Source organism: Phocoena sinus, chromosome 1 (genome assembly GCF_008692025.1).
Source record: "Phocoena sinus isolate mPhoSin1 chromosome 1, mPhoSin1.pri, whole genome shotgun sequence".
NCBI lineage: Eukaryota > Metazoa > Chordata > Mammalia > Artiodactyla > Phocoenidae > Phocoena > Phocoena sinus.
In genome coordinates, this window is record NC_045763.1 from 43,231,334 (window position 1) to 43,247,765 (window position 16,432).

At 43.7% G+C, this 16,432-nt stretch overlaps 1 pseudogene; it reads right to left on the reverse strand.

Moving 5' to 3' along the window:
- Nucleotides 1-251: 251 nt before the first annotated feature.
- The window catches only part of LOC116756918, a 39,368-nt pseudogene continuing 23,187 nt past the window's right edge, over nucleotides 252-16,432 (reverse strand).

Sequence of the window (16,432 nt, forward strand, 5' to 3'; positions counted from 1 at the left end):
ACTATTTGTTGACTGTCTTTTTATATCAGGCACTTTGCACACATAGCTAATTTAATCCTTACAGCAGCCTCATGAAACAGGAATTATCACTCCCTTTCCATTGACAAGAGAAGCCTCAAGAAGTGATGGGACTTTCCCAAGGTCATACAGAGCAAAGGAGATGGGATATAGAAATCCAAATTCAATGTTCATTCAGAGAGAGCAAGTAATTTTGCTCCCCAGACTTTGCCAAACCATGAACATTCTACCTTTTAAGCAACATCATTTGCCTCTGAGTAGTAACCACTTGTTACCCAGTTATAGTTCATCCTCTGATCAACATGGACTTCTACATTTTTACCCAGAAATGCTCTTTCATCATCATCTTCCTTCAGCTGCCTGTAATTTCCTGGGTCCTCAGCAGAATCCTCTTCACTTCCCTCTTCAATTCCCCAGATGTCATCTTCCCTTTCTTCCTCCTTTTCCTTTTTCTTCTTGGCCTCTTTTTCCTGTTTTCTTTTTTCCATTTCTTTGTACAGTTCTCTCCATTGCTTCTCTATGTCCTGTTTAGAGTGTGGAATTTCAAAATAATTTACAGATGGTATAAACAAAAATAACTCACTTTAGAAATGTCTGGCATCTTCCCACACTCTTAAAGATTTCTGGTATGGTGTTTATTTACCTATAAATTTTCAGTATGTGTGGGGTGGAGAGAAGTGTGTGTGTGTGTGTGTGTGTGTGTGTGTGTGTAATTTGTTCATAAATAAAATTGGTTCAGATTCAACAAACATCTACTGAATGCCTACAGTATTGCTAAGCATGGTATGAGACAGTCTACACACATTATTTCTATTCCTTACAGCAGTGTATGAGGTGTTACTGCTCCCACCTTCTAGATGAGGAATACGAGATTCAGACTGATTAAATCAGTTCCCCAAGCTATATAGCTAGTGAGTGGTAGAACTAGAATTAGAAACCAGGTTTTCTGGTTCCAAGTCTGGTCCTTTTTCTGGTATATCACAGTAAAACAACCTTTATGGAACTCTTTGAATTTGCTTTTGAACTGTAGCCAGTACAAGTTTGCAGTCAGAAACGGGACTTCTGAGTTCTCTAATGTGTTCATCCAGGTGCTAGAATTTGATCCTTAGAGCTGTCTTCATAAATTTTACTACTCAGAGGGGCCTTAAAGAAAGGACACAGTCCTTGGGACTTCCCTGGTGACACAGTGGTTAAGAATCTGCCTGCCAATGCAGGGGACATGGGTTCGAGCCCTAGTCTGGGAAGATCCCACATGCCGTGGAGCAAATAAGCCTGTGCACCACAACTACTGAGCTTGCGCTTTAGAGCCCACGAGCCACAACTACTGAGCCCTTGTGCCACAACTACTGAAGCCCACGTGCCTGGACCCCATGCTCTGCAACAAGAGAAGGCACTGCAATGAGAAGCCCGCGCACCACAATGAAGGGTATCCCCCACTCGCCGCAGCTAGAGAAAGCCCACGTGCAGCAATGAAGAACCAATGCAGCCAAGAATTAAAAAAAAAAAAAAAAGAAAAGACACAGTCTAAACTCCTCTAGGGCTTTAATCCTCACCTAGAGAATCTGGTGGTCTTCTACCCAGACCTGGGGGACAAAGCTAGATTGAGAACCTGCATGCCCAGTAGGATAGGGCCTTCAACAATCCTAGTGGGAGCAAGTGCTTGACATCTTGTTGTGTTTCCCACGTTATTCCCACATTCTCTCTTTCAATCAGGCCTTCATTTTCTTATGCCTGGAAAGCACTGGCTACAGTTAATGTCTCTATTTCTTCACTTCCCTCTCGCTGCTCTACTCACTGATCTGTTCCCAACCTCCGATCCTTACCAAAACAGTTCTTGCCAAAGGCAACAAAAGACCAACTCTACCAACTCCTCAAGCCCACCTGGACCTATAACAACATGTTAAACCATTTCCTTTTCATTAGACCTCAACCAACTTATATCTTCCCTTTCCTGCTTTCTCTATTTTTATGTGATTGCTCTCTTCCAAACATCCTCAACTCCTTTGCCCTTCCCTCCCTTAGTTGGGCAAATCTTCAAATCTGGTTAAATCCAACTTGCCAGGCCTGCACCTAAGCAGAGAAAATGGCTAGAGAAAATAGTAAAAACAGATTGTTCTCATTTTAAACTCATTAAAACTAAACTCAAAAATTAACTATAGTCCAATATAAAAAAAATTTTTTTTAATGCCAAGACATTTGACAATTAAAAAAAAAAAAACCATGGGGCTTCCCTGGTGGCGCAGTGGTTGAGAGTCTGCCTGCCAATGCAGGGGACACGGATTCGTGCCCTGGTCCGGGAAGATCCCACATGCCGTGGAGCGGCTGGGCCCGTGAGCCATGGCCGCTGAGCCTGCGCGTCCGGAGCCTGTGCTGCACAACGGGAGAGGCCACAACAGTGAGAGGCCCGCGTACCGCAAAAAAAAAAAGAAAAAAAAACCAAAAACTAAACTCAAGTGAGCCCTTAATGCTAACTGATGAGCCTATTATATTTCTGTGGTTGGTTCACTCTCCTTTTCCTTTTCCCCTGGAGCAATGTTGGGCTAGCAAGACTTTCTCAGAGCTGCACTGCACTTGACTACAATTCCTACCCAATTCTCCTTTTCCTCTCTCCTTTCACAGATACCTATTCCTGCACCCTCTACCCTTCATCTTTCCCAGGCATTACCCCCAATAAATCGCCTACATTTCTAACACCATCTTGGTGTCTGCTTCCCAGAGAATACAACTACATATACTCCCACCACCAAATCTACCCATCTGCCTGTATTTATTCTTATATAGTCATTCTTTATTCCTGTGATTATGGATAAAATATCCATATTCCTATGGAAAGCCAACCCATCTTCTTGGGCACTAGATGTCATCCACTCTCATATTCTCAAAAACAGTGTTCTAGAAATTCTCTTTCTCTCCTATATTGTTTTTTCTCTTTATTGTATCATTCCCATTAACATACAAGCAGGCAGGAAGATCTACTGTATATAAAAAAAATTCTTGACCAACATTTCCCTTTACCTACCACCTTATTCTCTCTACACTTTTTACAGCAAAACTCCACAAAAGACTAGCTTATACTTGCTGTCTCTAGTTTTTCTCCTTCCATGCTTTCTTGGACCCATTTTTTCCCCTATACATCTCACTGAAACTGCTCTTGTCAGAGTCACCAATGAACCCCATGTTATTAAATTCAGTGGTCCATTCTCAGTCCTCATCTTTCTTGATCACTCAATACAATTGATCACTCCTTTCCCCCTTAAAATACTTTCTTCACTTGGCCTACAGGATAATGTCCTGGTTCTCTTCCTACCTCACCGGCTACCCTTTCTGTTTTGTTTGCTGGTTCCACTTTATCTCCCTGATCTCTAACTATTGGGGTGCTCCAAAGCTCATCCTCAATAACTCCATCCTTCTGGTCATTGGGGTCAAAAACCTTGGAGCCATCCCTCTTTACTCCAACCCATATTTTGTATCTAATCCATCACCCTTTTGAGTTTAACCTTCAAAATGGATCTAGAATCTGAGCATTCCTCTACCTCCACCACTACCACTCGCTTCTGCCTTTGTTCCCCTATAGTCCTTTTTCATTCGTATAGACTTTTGCAGTGCAGCAGCTAGAGTAACATCTTAATCTATGAGCCAGTTCATATCACTCCTTTGCTAAAAATGGCTCCAATGGCTCCCCATTTTACTCAGGGAAGTGGCCCCAACTACTCTCATTCTTTCTCACTCAGCTCTAGTCACACTGTACTTCTTACTCTTTCTTAGACAAGCAAGTTATGCTTCTACTTCAGGGACTTTGCATTTGTTGTTCTCTCTACCAGAAGGCTCTTCTTCCCAAACATCTGCGTGGTTTGCTCCTTACTTCCTCCAAGTCTCTTAAATGTTGTTTACTCAACAAAGTCTCTCCTGACCAAAGAGCAAAACCCCCATGATGACAGCCCTCTCTATTGCTTTATTGTTCTCTGTAGTTTATCTCTCCATCTCATGCATATATATTTACTTCTTTATATGTTTCTTGTTGGGCTCCCCTGACTGAATGTAAGCCCCATGAGGGCAGAAACGTCTCTGTTTTATTTCACTGGTATATCTCTAACAACTACAACAGTGCTTTGAACAAGCACTCAACAAATATTTGCCAAGTGAATATTTAGGTTAATAATAATAAGTACCATGTATTGAGCACTTACTATATGCCAGGAACTTAAAAGATAATTGGTATCATCGTTCCCAATTTATAGATGAGGAGACTGAAGATCAGAGACGTTAAACAACTTGACCAAGGTTGTACAGCTAGTAAGTAATGGAGCCTGGATTTGAACCTAAGCAATCTAGCTCTAAAACTCATGCTCTTGACCAATATGTAATATTTCCTCAATAAAACAATATTAGAGGACTTCCCTGGTGGTGCAGAGGTTAAGAATCCGCCTGCCAATGCAGGGAACACGGGTTCGATCCCTGGTCCAGGAAGATCCCACATGACGCGGAGCAACTGAGCCTGCGCGCCACAGCTACTGAGCCTGCACTCTAGAGCCCATGAGCCACAACTACTGAGCCCGTGTGCTACAACTATTGAAGCCCGCGCGCCTAGAGCTTGTGCTCTGCAACAAGAGAAACCACCGCAGTGAGAAGCACGTGCACTGCAACAAAGAGCAGCCCCCGCTCGCCGCAACTAGAGAAAGCCCACGCGCAGCAACGAAGACCCGACGCAGACAAAAATAAAATAAAATAATTTATTTTAAAAATAACAGTATTAGATGATAACCTCAAAGTAAAAACAAAACAGAACCAGACTAAGAAGTGTAAAAAGTCTAATTTTTATTTTTTCCATGATGACTGTGTCAATGCTTCTTTGAAAATGCTAAGTATCAAAGTTCTCTCAGAAATTTCTTTTTTGGGACTTCCCTGGTGGCACAGTGGTTAAGAATCCACCTACCAATGCAGGGGACATGGGTTCGAGCCCTGGTCTGGGAAGATCCCATTTGCCACCGAGCAACTAAGCCCGTGCGCCACAACTACTGAGCCTGCGCTCTAGAGCCCGCAAGCCACAACTACTGAGCCCACATGCCACAACTATTGAAACCCGCGTGCCTGGAGCCCGTGCTCCTCAACAAGAGAAGCCACCTCAATGAGAAGCCCGAGCACCGCAATGAAGAGTAGCCCCCCCGACTCGCTGCAACTAGAGAAAGCCACGCACAGCAAAGAAGATCCAACACAGCCAAAAATATAGATAAATAAATAAATAAATTTCTTTCTAATGCCTGTGCTTTGCTGGTGCTCTAACCATGAGCCTTGCCTGCCTTTTGGGTAATCAAGCATTGGCCACAAACCTGCTTGAATGGCCCAGAACCAGGGGGTCTGGATGAAGGGTGGCACCAAGAAGAAGCCATTGTCCTAAGTCTCACTCCACCCGTAAAATAGTTCTAGGAGAGCAGGGAAACTGGTAAACAGCACTAACATCTTGCTTCCTTCTCCAAGTCATCCATCAGAAATGGGTTCAGTGACTCCCTTCTAGATCACCACACTGTGAGCAGGGAGTGTGACACAGAAGGAGTGTGCATTCTAACTCAACAAGTTAAAGGCTGCATGTGACCTTGTACAGTTTATCTATACTCTATGAATCTCAATTCCTACATCTGAAAAACGGGAATAACAATACCTGTCTTGCTGGTTTGTTTTAAGGGCTTAATGGGAAGACTTTTGGAAAGTGGTCATAGAGTCAAGTACAAGGTCGTAGATGTCCAATGAATACAAGTTCTTTACCCTGTCTCTCAGGGCCATTTAACCAGCAAATGAGACAATGACTGTGAGACTGATTTTTTAAATGCAGAGAACAGTGCACAACTGAAGAGTCAGACACCTGGAAATCCAAGGGAGGGAAAATCTTACTTTTCTTATTCCCCAGGTCTTATTTCCAGCCTCTTCTGCAAACTCTTCATTATTTGTAAGAAGGAAATTGTCAAAGATGCAGCCTGATTTCACCTGTTGAAATGAAAACAATGGGATTATTAGAACTAGGTCAAAAGGCTTTAAAAAATCAACTGGAAGCTTTGCTAAATGCAGATTCCCAGGCCACAGACCCAGAGATTTTAATCAATAACTGAGGTGGAGTGAGGGAATACAAAGATGATTAAGAGCACAGAGGGTCCAGAATGCTGTACCACCTTAGCTGATCTGCTCTAGAAAGAAGTTACGTTACTGTTTCCCAAGGTTCTGTGTTCTCCAAGCCTGTGACCACTCTTTCAGAGGGTTGTGAAGAAATTTTCATCATTCTGCTAGGCTCCAAATTGCTGTCCAGTGGCTCTTGCCCCAGCTCAGATTGACAGTCTCTGCTGCCACTTATAGATGTCCTTTTTAAGGTTCTCTCCTCAATAAAATCAGAAAAACTAAAATAATACGGGGAAAAGAAAAGGTTCAACAAGAAGTGCAAGCATAATTTAGATTCTCTACCATATTTCTCTATTTTCTTAAAATAACATATTTAATATTTACAATTAAAGAAAAGGATGAATCAAGTCAACGGTATATAATAATTTCAGTGTTTATTAATGATAAAGGAACAAAATAGAAAGAGCAGCAGTCATGGAGTCAGACAGACCAGCTCAACCACATACTAGCTGTGTGACTTTGAGGAAGTTACTCAACTCCTCTGAGCCTATTCCCTCATAAGTGAAGTATTAAAACTAACTCACTTGAAGTGTTGTCATGAGCATTAGAAATAATATATGTAAAGCACAGTGTCTAGCAGATAACGGTCATTCGATAAATGATAATAGTTATTATCATAACTTTTCATTATCTGGATATGTTTCAAAAGAAACAAAAGGAGAGTCATTCTGGATTTTTTTGCTTTAGCATTATATGTTAAATAAATCAGCAAGTTAATTGTGTGAGAGCCGTTGTGTGACCACGAGAAAGTTTGCGGCATGAGTTATCATGTGTCCTTCCTCTAGGGTTTGAAAAATGTTTTGTTTTGTTTGTTTTTTTTTAAATAAGAAAGACTTTTATTTGGCTTACATCATCCCCCTAACCCTGTCTTCAGCAGAAAAATAAATGACAAAATAGCCACTTTGAATAAAGATCGTTAATTTCCTCTGAGCCATTTAAAAAATTGGTTCTAATAATTCCTTATGCAACTTTATGATTTTTTTCTTCGGGATTTCTTTTCTTTTTGTGAGTTGGGATTTATTTTTTGTTTTCTTTTTGAGCTGTCAGCAGTCTTGGTTAGGGAACTGCTCATTTTTTGGCTCTTCCATTTTTTTCTACTCACAGGAGAAATGTTTCCAATCTCCCCTGTTCTCTTTGGTGCTCACTTACCCCCATCCCTCCTACACTAAACTCCTGGCTCTGCCTCCAACTGAGAATCAGGACATGAGGGCCAGTCCTGCTTCCTACAACTCACTAGTGGAGGGACCTTGGTTTACTCATATCTCTTCTGTGCCTCCACGTTTTTATCTGGAAAATGGAAGAAAATATAATTTCCCTGCTTTCTTCTTACAGTTCTCAGGAGAAAAGAATATGTGAGAAAGAGCTTTGTGAGACTGTAAAGCCTAAAAAGTTAATTCACTGAAAGTTACCTGGTTTCCTGTGATGTCCCACTTGAATCATAAAGTGGAAAGAGTATAGGTTTGGGCACTTACTAGCTATGGGATCTTGACAAGTGAGGTCACCTCTCTAAGCCCTCCACTTCCTGGTCAGTAAAACGGAGATGATAAGCCCTACCCTCCAGCCCCACAGGCCTGAGACACAGACCAAATGACCTAAGGAATGTCAGTTGCTTTGCATTATGGCTGTTAGGCTATATTCATTGCATTTTGTGTCGCTACTCCTTCAAAGATCATAAGGAGTCCCAAAGCTAAGAGAAAGAATTTTCTTGTTCACTGCCATCTCCTCCTAGCCTCTGTCCTGATGAAAGAATGCAGTATCTTCTGCCTAAGGAAAAAAAAAGGAAAGAAAAGAAAAGGGACTGTGTATGGGAGTGTAGGAACAGAGAACAGGATGGGTCAGGGACTAAGCAGGAAGATTAAGCAGCTTACTAGGCTAGGACCTGATGCAGAGGGCGATGGACTTACAGAGCATCTGGAACCCCGGGTTGGTGCAGGGCAGGTGAGAGAATTCCAGCCCATCTCTATGCTGAGAGTCTCTAGGCTTTTCCAGTGAGGTGCAGGGACCCTGTGATAAACTGGATGTGTTGGTTTGGCTGAGTGGGTAGGGTGCAGTAGGACTTGGGAGTGCCAGACCCAACTAGAACTTAAAAGGAAAGGATGCCTGCAAGGGTGATGTCAGCGTTGTACAGAACTGTATCACAAGACAAAAAAAAAAAAGAGAGATAATGCTGGAGTTTCAGAAATGTAGTCTCTCAGGATTTGTCCCAGACCTGCTGGGTCAGAATCTGCATTTTATTAAGATCTGAGTGATTCATACGCATGTTAAAGTTTGAGAAACACTCCTTCAGCATGGTTTAAATTCTCAAATAGAAAGGTTTGCCTACTTGAGGAGGAAGATAGAACTCAGAGCAATTAGTGTCAAATAATTTTTAAATTTTGTATATGAACAAAGAAACTGTTTAAAGTGTGTGCCTTAATGTTTTCAGTGGAAAAAAAAAACCCAATGCATTTTAAGGAAACAATCAGATTAGGCATATTAATATGACCACATATTTTTTCAAGATGTAGAAAGTTCCTATTATTTATTAAAAAGGGACAACTGAAAAAAAAAAGAGATAACAATGGGAATTTGTACAAACTGTATCCACATTCTTCAGATAAAAAAGGAACAAAAGAAGGACATATGTCTCTCTTCTTCCTTCTCTCCTGAACCCCTACTATGCACATGGTAATTTACATACATCATCTCCTTACACTTGTGTGCTGGCCTCACTGAGCCAGGAAAACAAGAAAGTCAAAGTAAACAAATAAACCAAGAAAGCTTCAAATTGGGGGTGTCTGTTCAAGAGACCTTTAGCAGCCTTGAACTGTAGAAATCACTGGTCAGAGACAGAGATTTCACTGGCTGTAAAACATTCCAGGATACACCCAAGGATAAGTGGCTGCAGTTTCTAGAACCTCTATTGTACAGTGGGTGTAATCAATAAACAAGGACTTTACGGGCTGACAGACCTTTGAATCCTGTCTCTCCCATGCACTAGCTGTGTGCTCTTGGGCACATCATGTGACATTTCTGATTCTCAATTCTCTCAAACATAATACAGGGTAATAATAAGGGATATTAATGCTCACTTCCCCTTCCTCTCCAAGGGAATTCCAAGACTATGTATTGATAGGTTGCAGTTTCCAAGAGGCCTCCTGGGCTAAAGCTTTCACTCTGAGGCAGGCACTTGGGGTGCTCTCTTTCTCCTGAGCTGGGAAAGAATCCTCACATTTTCAACATCAGGTCTCATTGGAAGAAAACAACTCTGTGAAGGCCTGAGTATCTGAGCCCTCCTCTCTTCCTTCAAATCAGGGCCAGGAAAGGTAACTGACAGAGAAGAGGGAGGCTAGGTCAGGATTTGTCATCATGGCTGGGACAATCAGTCCCAACATCTATCTGGGGATTTTAATATTTCAAAGCTTTACCACATCTCTGATTCCCTTTTATTTCCAGAACTACCCCAAGATTTACATAGGACCGGCCTAGCAGTATAAAGTATTGGAACACTGAATCTAGCCTCAGAAAGGCCTGCATTCAAATTCCAGCTTTTCTGCTTACCAGATGTGTCTTCAGGCAAGTTAGCTAGCTTTGCTGAACGTCAGTTTTCACATTTAGAAGTAGGAGATTTCATAGTGAGAGTTAAATGGCACTTGCAAAGTCTCTGAAATAGTGCTTGGTACATGGTAGAGACTCAATAAATTTTAGCTATTATAATTATTAGGATGAATATAATTAATCCCATTTTAAAGAGGAACAGTTTGAGGTTTAGAAAGGTCAAGACTCACTCAAGTTTTGTCATTTCCAGCCTGAAGCTCTTTCTATTTTGTGGAACCTTTAGAGGGACTGTTCTTCCCTGGCTCTGAGCCCAGAGAGATTTACCCGCCAAAGGTCCAGGCCAAGGACACTAATGTTATAATAGTGACAAATGGCTGGGTCGGGCTTATATTCAGGGTTGTCTATTTCTGGATGAATCCACTCCCCCTGGTAACTGAGATTGTGAATGATCCGAGGTTTACATTGTCCCTAAGCAAAGCACCAAAGAGTGAACATGGCATTAGTATTTTTCCATTCTTCTCATGCAATCAGAAAGATTAATCAATTAGGCATAAGGATTCAGAGCAGGATTCCTTGAGCTTCTCTCCCTTTCTTTGAGCTAATGCACAAGACTCTTCCAGGTTCCCCTTTCTTTTTTTTTTTTAAATAAGATGTTGAGAGTAGGAGTTTATTAATTAATTTTTGCTGTGTTGGGTCTTTGTTTCTGTGCGAGGGCTTTCTCTAGTTGTGGCAAGCGGGGTCCACTCTTCATCGCAGTGCGCGGGCCTCTCACTATCGCAGCCTCTCTTGTTGCGCAGCACAGGCTCCAGACACGCAGGCCCAGTAGTTGTGCCTCACGTGCCCAGCCGCTCTGCAGCATGTGGGATCCTCCCAGACCAGGGCTCGAACCCGTGTCCCCTGCATTAGCAGGCAGATTCTCAACCACTGCGCCACCAGGGAAGCCCCCAGGTTCTCCCTTTCTACCCAGAGGGATATGAACAAGGTAGCAGAGACCCATTCTGAGCCTGGTCCCAGCTCTCTGCATAAGTTTGTTCATGATGTTAAGAAAATGTAGCTTCACAGGGAACCACCATCTAAGGACTCTGGACTTGGAGCCATTCTCTTCCTGGTGTGCAGTGTAGGAAACTGTGACCAAATATAACAATGTTTGTTTCAGTCAGTATTATCTCTGGAGCATTTGACAGTTGATTCCTTTAGTTCCCTCTCATTTCTGACATGAGGTCAGGACTTAGCCTTAAAAAGAAGTTCCCCCACCCTCCCCCAACATGCCTGGCTCATTTATGTCCTACCCTTCCCCTTTCTGGACCACTTCTGAGACTTCCGGTTCCTGACCCCAGACCCATTTCCTGTTTTGATCATGTTCCTTTGACTGATTTCCACCACTCCGGACAAATCCCTTGCCTAGGGCTTCCTGGACCTCTGCCTCCCAGCATCAACCTTGACCACCTTCTCCCAGATAGGCACAGCCCTGAGAACATGGCCCAAATGAGGCTACAGTCTTATGGAGAAGGGGAAAGGAGGAAGATGACCACAGGATCTCAGAGTTTCTGCTCTGTAGATTAAAATTTACATCTTTTCTCTCTTATTTCTCATACCGATTGGCAGGAGAGACCCCCTCACCTTATACTTCAGGTTTGGTATCAGGGGCCCTTCCCACTCCCCATTCATTGCCTCATTCCAGTCGTCTGGCTTCTGGGTATGGGATGTATTCGAAGTCTTCCCAGTCCTTAAACAAAATGTTCCTCCATGAGTGCAGATGGGTGGGCCGGTATGAAACGGGTACAGAGTACAGTAGGGTTGGACCTGGCGCCCTACCCCTGCCGCTTTCCTGTCCTCACCCCTGTGAAAGCCCAGCTCAGGGCTCTGCAAACAAATCCAAAACATACAGCAGAGAAAAAGCCTTTAAGCAACTCCAGTGCCTCCTCATATTCTCTATCCTTCTGACCTTGACTACTTTAAGCTCAAATAAGATGGGAATTTCCCTTATCCTGGCCCTCTCCCTTCCCCAGTTTTGTGCCCCGATTGTCAGAACAAGTCTTCTAGTCTGAGTCCCTCTTCCTGAAGGCCTCTCTTAGTGACCTGCCTTGTACCCCAGCATGCTCCCAGATCTGTATCAGTCCTCCCTTGTACCCCAAGTCCCTTCTATTTCCTAAAACAGAGCTCCAAGTCATGGCCTCTCCTAACGTTCATATTTCTTCTGCTCTGGAGCCTCCAAAGTTTTGCTCTATCTACCTGGCAGTTCACCTTGGTGCTGACCACTTCCCAGATTTACTAAAGGCTTTGCTGCCAAGCCCACTAGACTCACAGTCATTCAGTAGCATGAAGTTCCCTAGTTCCTGGGATGCCTCAGCTGTTTTGTGGTTCCTGAGACATTAACAGTTAGCATCCTCTCCTGGGGGCTGTAGACTTGATAGCGCCCAGCCTATCTAAGTAGTCTCCACCTTCTCCGGGTCTACTCAACAGGGAGCATAGAAGCCTGCAGCCTCTCCCCTCTCCCCCAGGCCTTGATCCAACCCTGACTACATCAGGTGCATGGTCCACACCAGGAGGGAGAGTCTATGGTTAGGCTTGCTGCCCTGAGCCTGCCTGCTGGGTCTAGAAGTAAACTAGTCCCTAATTCTCCCAGGGTGCTGAAGATCCAGACACTGCTTGATCATCTGCCTTAATTCTCTGACTACATCTCCCTCTCCCTGGGTTTGGAGCCCATTGAATCTCCCTACACACGGCTGGGCCACTGCCCACCTCTCTACAGGCCTCTCCTTACAGAATGGATTCCAGTTGCTGGGTGCCGTGCTGCTCCTTGCTGAACCCTGAGCATCTCCTCTGCATGAGGGTGAATCTGCTCTGACCTCAGGAGCAGCAGCCCGGCAGGTGAGGCCCTCCATGACCTGGCTCCAACAGACCATTCCAACTCATCTTCCATCACTCTCCACCTTGAACTTTATGCTCCTAAAATACTAAACTGCTGTTTTCAGTTCTTTACATAACCATGTTACTTTCCACTTAACTGATGTGCCTGAGAACTCCTGCTGTTCTCAGGGTCTGGAATATTTTTCCTCCAACTCAATTTCCCTTGCTGTAATGAATTTACTGTTTGACATTCAGTACATGATTAACACATAAGTGCCATGTATTAAGAACTTATTATGTACCAGGCATTAAGTTATGTATATTAGCTCATTTAATCGTCACAACAACCTTCACATATAGGTATTATAATAATCCCTGTTTGTGAAATTTCACAGCAGTTACATTCCTTGCCCAAGGTCTAACTGCTTATAGGTGGGGTTTTGCAGTTAGTAAATGGTGGAGCTCGGATACAAACCATATCTGTCTGACCCCAAAGTCTATGTTTCCAATCCCTAGGTTAACCCAATCACTGAAGCATGCCTCCTCCTTCCCAGAACACCACCTGCACCCCAACTCTGCCTGAGTTAGGAGCCTGTTTGGGGCTCCCACAGGATTTGGCTTCCCTGACTCTCACCATTAATTACACAATGTGACATGCATCTATGTACTTGTCTGTATCCCTCACTAGATTCTGAGTCCCAGGCGGATTTTCAGTCCCTGGATTGTTCTATTCATAGCTGTATCCAGTACAGCTTTCCAGTGAATGATAATGAACCAGTGAGTATGTTCCACATGTTTCCCATATCAATAACTTTGGAATCAAAGAGATCCAGGTTCAAATGTTGGTTCTAATATATGTGTGCCTGGGCAAGTCACTTCATTTTTTAAGCATCACTTTCCTTGTCCTCATAGAGGCTGCTAACAGGGGCAGTAAATCCTCAATAAATGTGAGGTACTTCCCTCTTCCCTCCATGCCTCTCTGGATACCAATATTTAGCTGGACACCTCCTTGAGGGAAAGATGCTCCCCGTTTCTGCTCCATTGTTCCTAGCTTCCTTTGCCCATCCCCACAGCTAAGATCCCCTCCCGCTTCCCAGCGAAACACCTCACCTCAGGTTTCCTATCTTCAGGATCCTCTATTTGTAGGCATTCATCCCATTTCCTTGGTTTCCTGGCATAGGGGGCTTTTATCTTCCTGGGAGTCAAGAAGTCCCAGTCGTCCTCCAGGTCCTCAGCTGCTACTTGCCAGTTGTCAATTTTGACCTCATAAGTAGCATTGGGGTGAATAATCAGAGCGTACAGGTGAGTGTCTTTATTGATCTAGAAAGGGAACGAGGAATATTTCAGTCCTCTGTTGGACCTCAAGCATTAAATGCACCATCTAAAACAGACCCTCAGTTCCTAAATGCCACTTCCCTCATAGTCACAAACACACTTTACCACATCCCTCATCCCATTTCTCTGGTTAACCCAAAAGAGACTTTGGGTCTCATTCTCCTGAGTACACACTCCTCTGGTCTCACCTAGTTCCCATCCTTCCCTTCATCACAGCTCTGGTCATTCTTTGATCTTGTCTGTTTTTCTGTCTGTCCCACTAGACTCTGAGCTTCTCAACTGCAGGGATCGTTTCTGACTCTGTTGTATCTGCAGGTCCCAGCACAATGCCTACCCTGAGCAGGATCCAGGGAGTCCCTGTATGCACAGTCCTGCTAGGGAAGGACTTTGCCCCAAACACAAGTTCTCCAATGACCCAGGACCTAGGGCCTTCTCTAGACTCAGTCTCTGCCTCTCCCCTGTGCTCTACTTGTGCCAAACTTCTTGCGGTGCTACTCTTTATCAAGTCTCCTTGACTTTTCTCATGTGATTACCTCTTTTAGTAACTCAATCCTCCCTAAAATTGTCACCTTCCTTTACAAGACCAATTCATGCTCATCATTCAAAACTCAGCACAGTAGAAACCTTCTTTGTGCTTCTCTGAAGCATTTCCTAAGGCACCAGGTTGGGGTCTCCTCTGTGCTCTCACAGACCCCAATCAGACTAGGTAGTCATTCTCCTTTGCTTGACTCTTACCTATACTGGACTCTGAGTTTTGAGAGATTAGAATCCATGCCTGGCTCACTCTATCCCCAGCCCAAGGCCCAGCACAGAGATGGCATTCAGTGATTTCCTGTTGAGTGGCTGATGAAATCCAGCTATTATCCTCCAGCTAACCTAGATCTCTCTAACCCTGATGTTACTAAGGTAAACTCACCACCCATTTCTAAGTCCAGCACTCCCCATCTTCCCCGTCTCTTCCAATATCTAGCAGTGGGGAAGTGGGCCTTGGCAAGCATTGTTCCAAGAGATAAGCTTACATGACTTCCTAGGCTTTCAGACCAATTGCTTCTATGTGATATCCTGTAATTTACAGCACTTCTCTGGGTCTATTTTCTAATCTGCAAAATGGAGATGATAGTACTTAATTTACAGGGGTGTTGTAAGGATTAAATGAGATAACAAATGCAAAATGGTTATCCTTCCCCCTAGGCTGAAGACCAGCCCTCACACTCACCCTGTGCTTGATGGTCTTGTTGTTCTCATGGTATCTCCCTTGATAATGAGGGATGACTTGTACTTTGTTGTTGCCAAAGCCACAGATGTCAGGGCCTGGAAATTAAATCCCAATACATGAATTTACATCACTTTTAGGCAGTTTGCCTGTTTTGTGGCTAAGACAGACATAGCAGGAAAGAGATAGCACACACAAATTTAGGATTATTTGAGGAAAATTTAATAAAGGGACTATTTTAATTCTTTGTTTTATTTCAGGTTTTTTCTGTTTTTGTTTGTTTGTTTTTGTTTTTGTTTTTGGCCACACCATGAGGCATTCGAGATCTTAGTTCCCCAATGAGGGATTGAACCTGCGTAAAGGGACTATTGTAAATTGTGGGGGCAGGACATTGAGAAAATATAAGGAATAATGCTATGCTCCAGGCTATTCCCAACCCTAAGCTTGAAGGGGCTAGGAGAAGGGGCAGTTACCAAAGCCCAGAAAAAAAAGGAGTTCAGTAGAGAGGGCAGCCAGGAGATAAGCTGTGACCTTCAGTCAAGGGACACAACTCTCCTCCCTCCCTGTGATCTTCTGCCAGAATTCCATTGACCAAACCCACTGGAAGCCCCTCCTGTGCCAGGCACTTAATACCACGTCATTTAATTCTCACAAGGAGGTATTACTATCTCCACTTTTAGTTGGGAAAATTGTGGCCCAGAAAAGTTAAGCAACTTGCAGAAGTTCAAACAGCTAATAAGTAGCATTGCTGGGCTTTAAACCCAAGCCTAACTAGAAACAGAGCCTGGGGCTCTTCCTGCTTTGTGAAAGCTTTAGAGGAAACTGTTGATTTGTGAGTCCAGAGAGCTTAACCTGGAAAAGGCCCAAGAATAGGGGTTTTTTTAAAATATAAATTTAGTTATTTATTTATTTTTATTTATTTTTGGCTGCATTGGGTCTTCGTTGCTGCACGCGGGCTTTCTCTAGTTGCAGCGACGGGGGGCTACTCTTCGTTGCAGTGCGTGGGCTTCTCACTGTGGTGGCTTCTCTTGTGGCAGACCATGGGTTCTAGGCACATGGGCTTCAGTAGTTGTGGCACATGGGCTCAGTAGTGTGGCTCGCTGGCTCTAGAGCGCAGGCTCAGTAGTTGTGGCACATGGGCTTAGTTGCTCTGAGGCATGTGGAATCTTCTCAGACAGGGGCTCAAACCTGTGTCCCCTGCATTGGCCGGTGGATTCTTAACCACCGTGCCACCAGTAAGGTCCCACCAAGAATAGGTTTTAACCTAGTTTTTCTACCTAATTTCCCATGCTATTGCTCTCTGACTATCCTAAA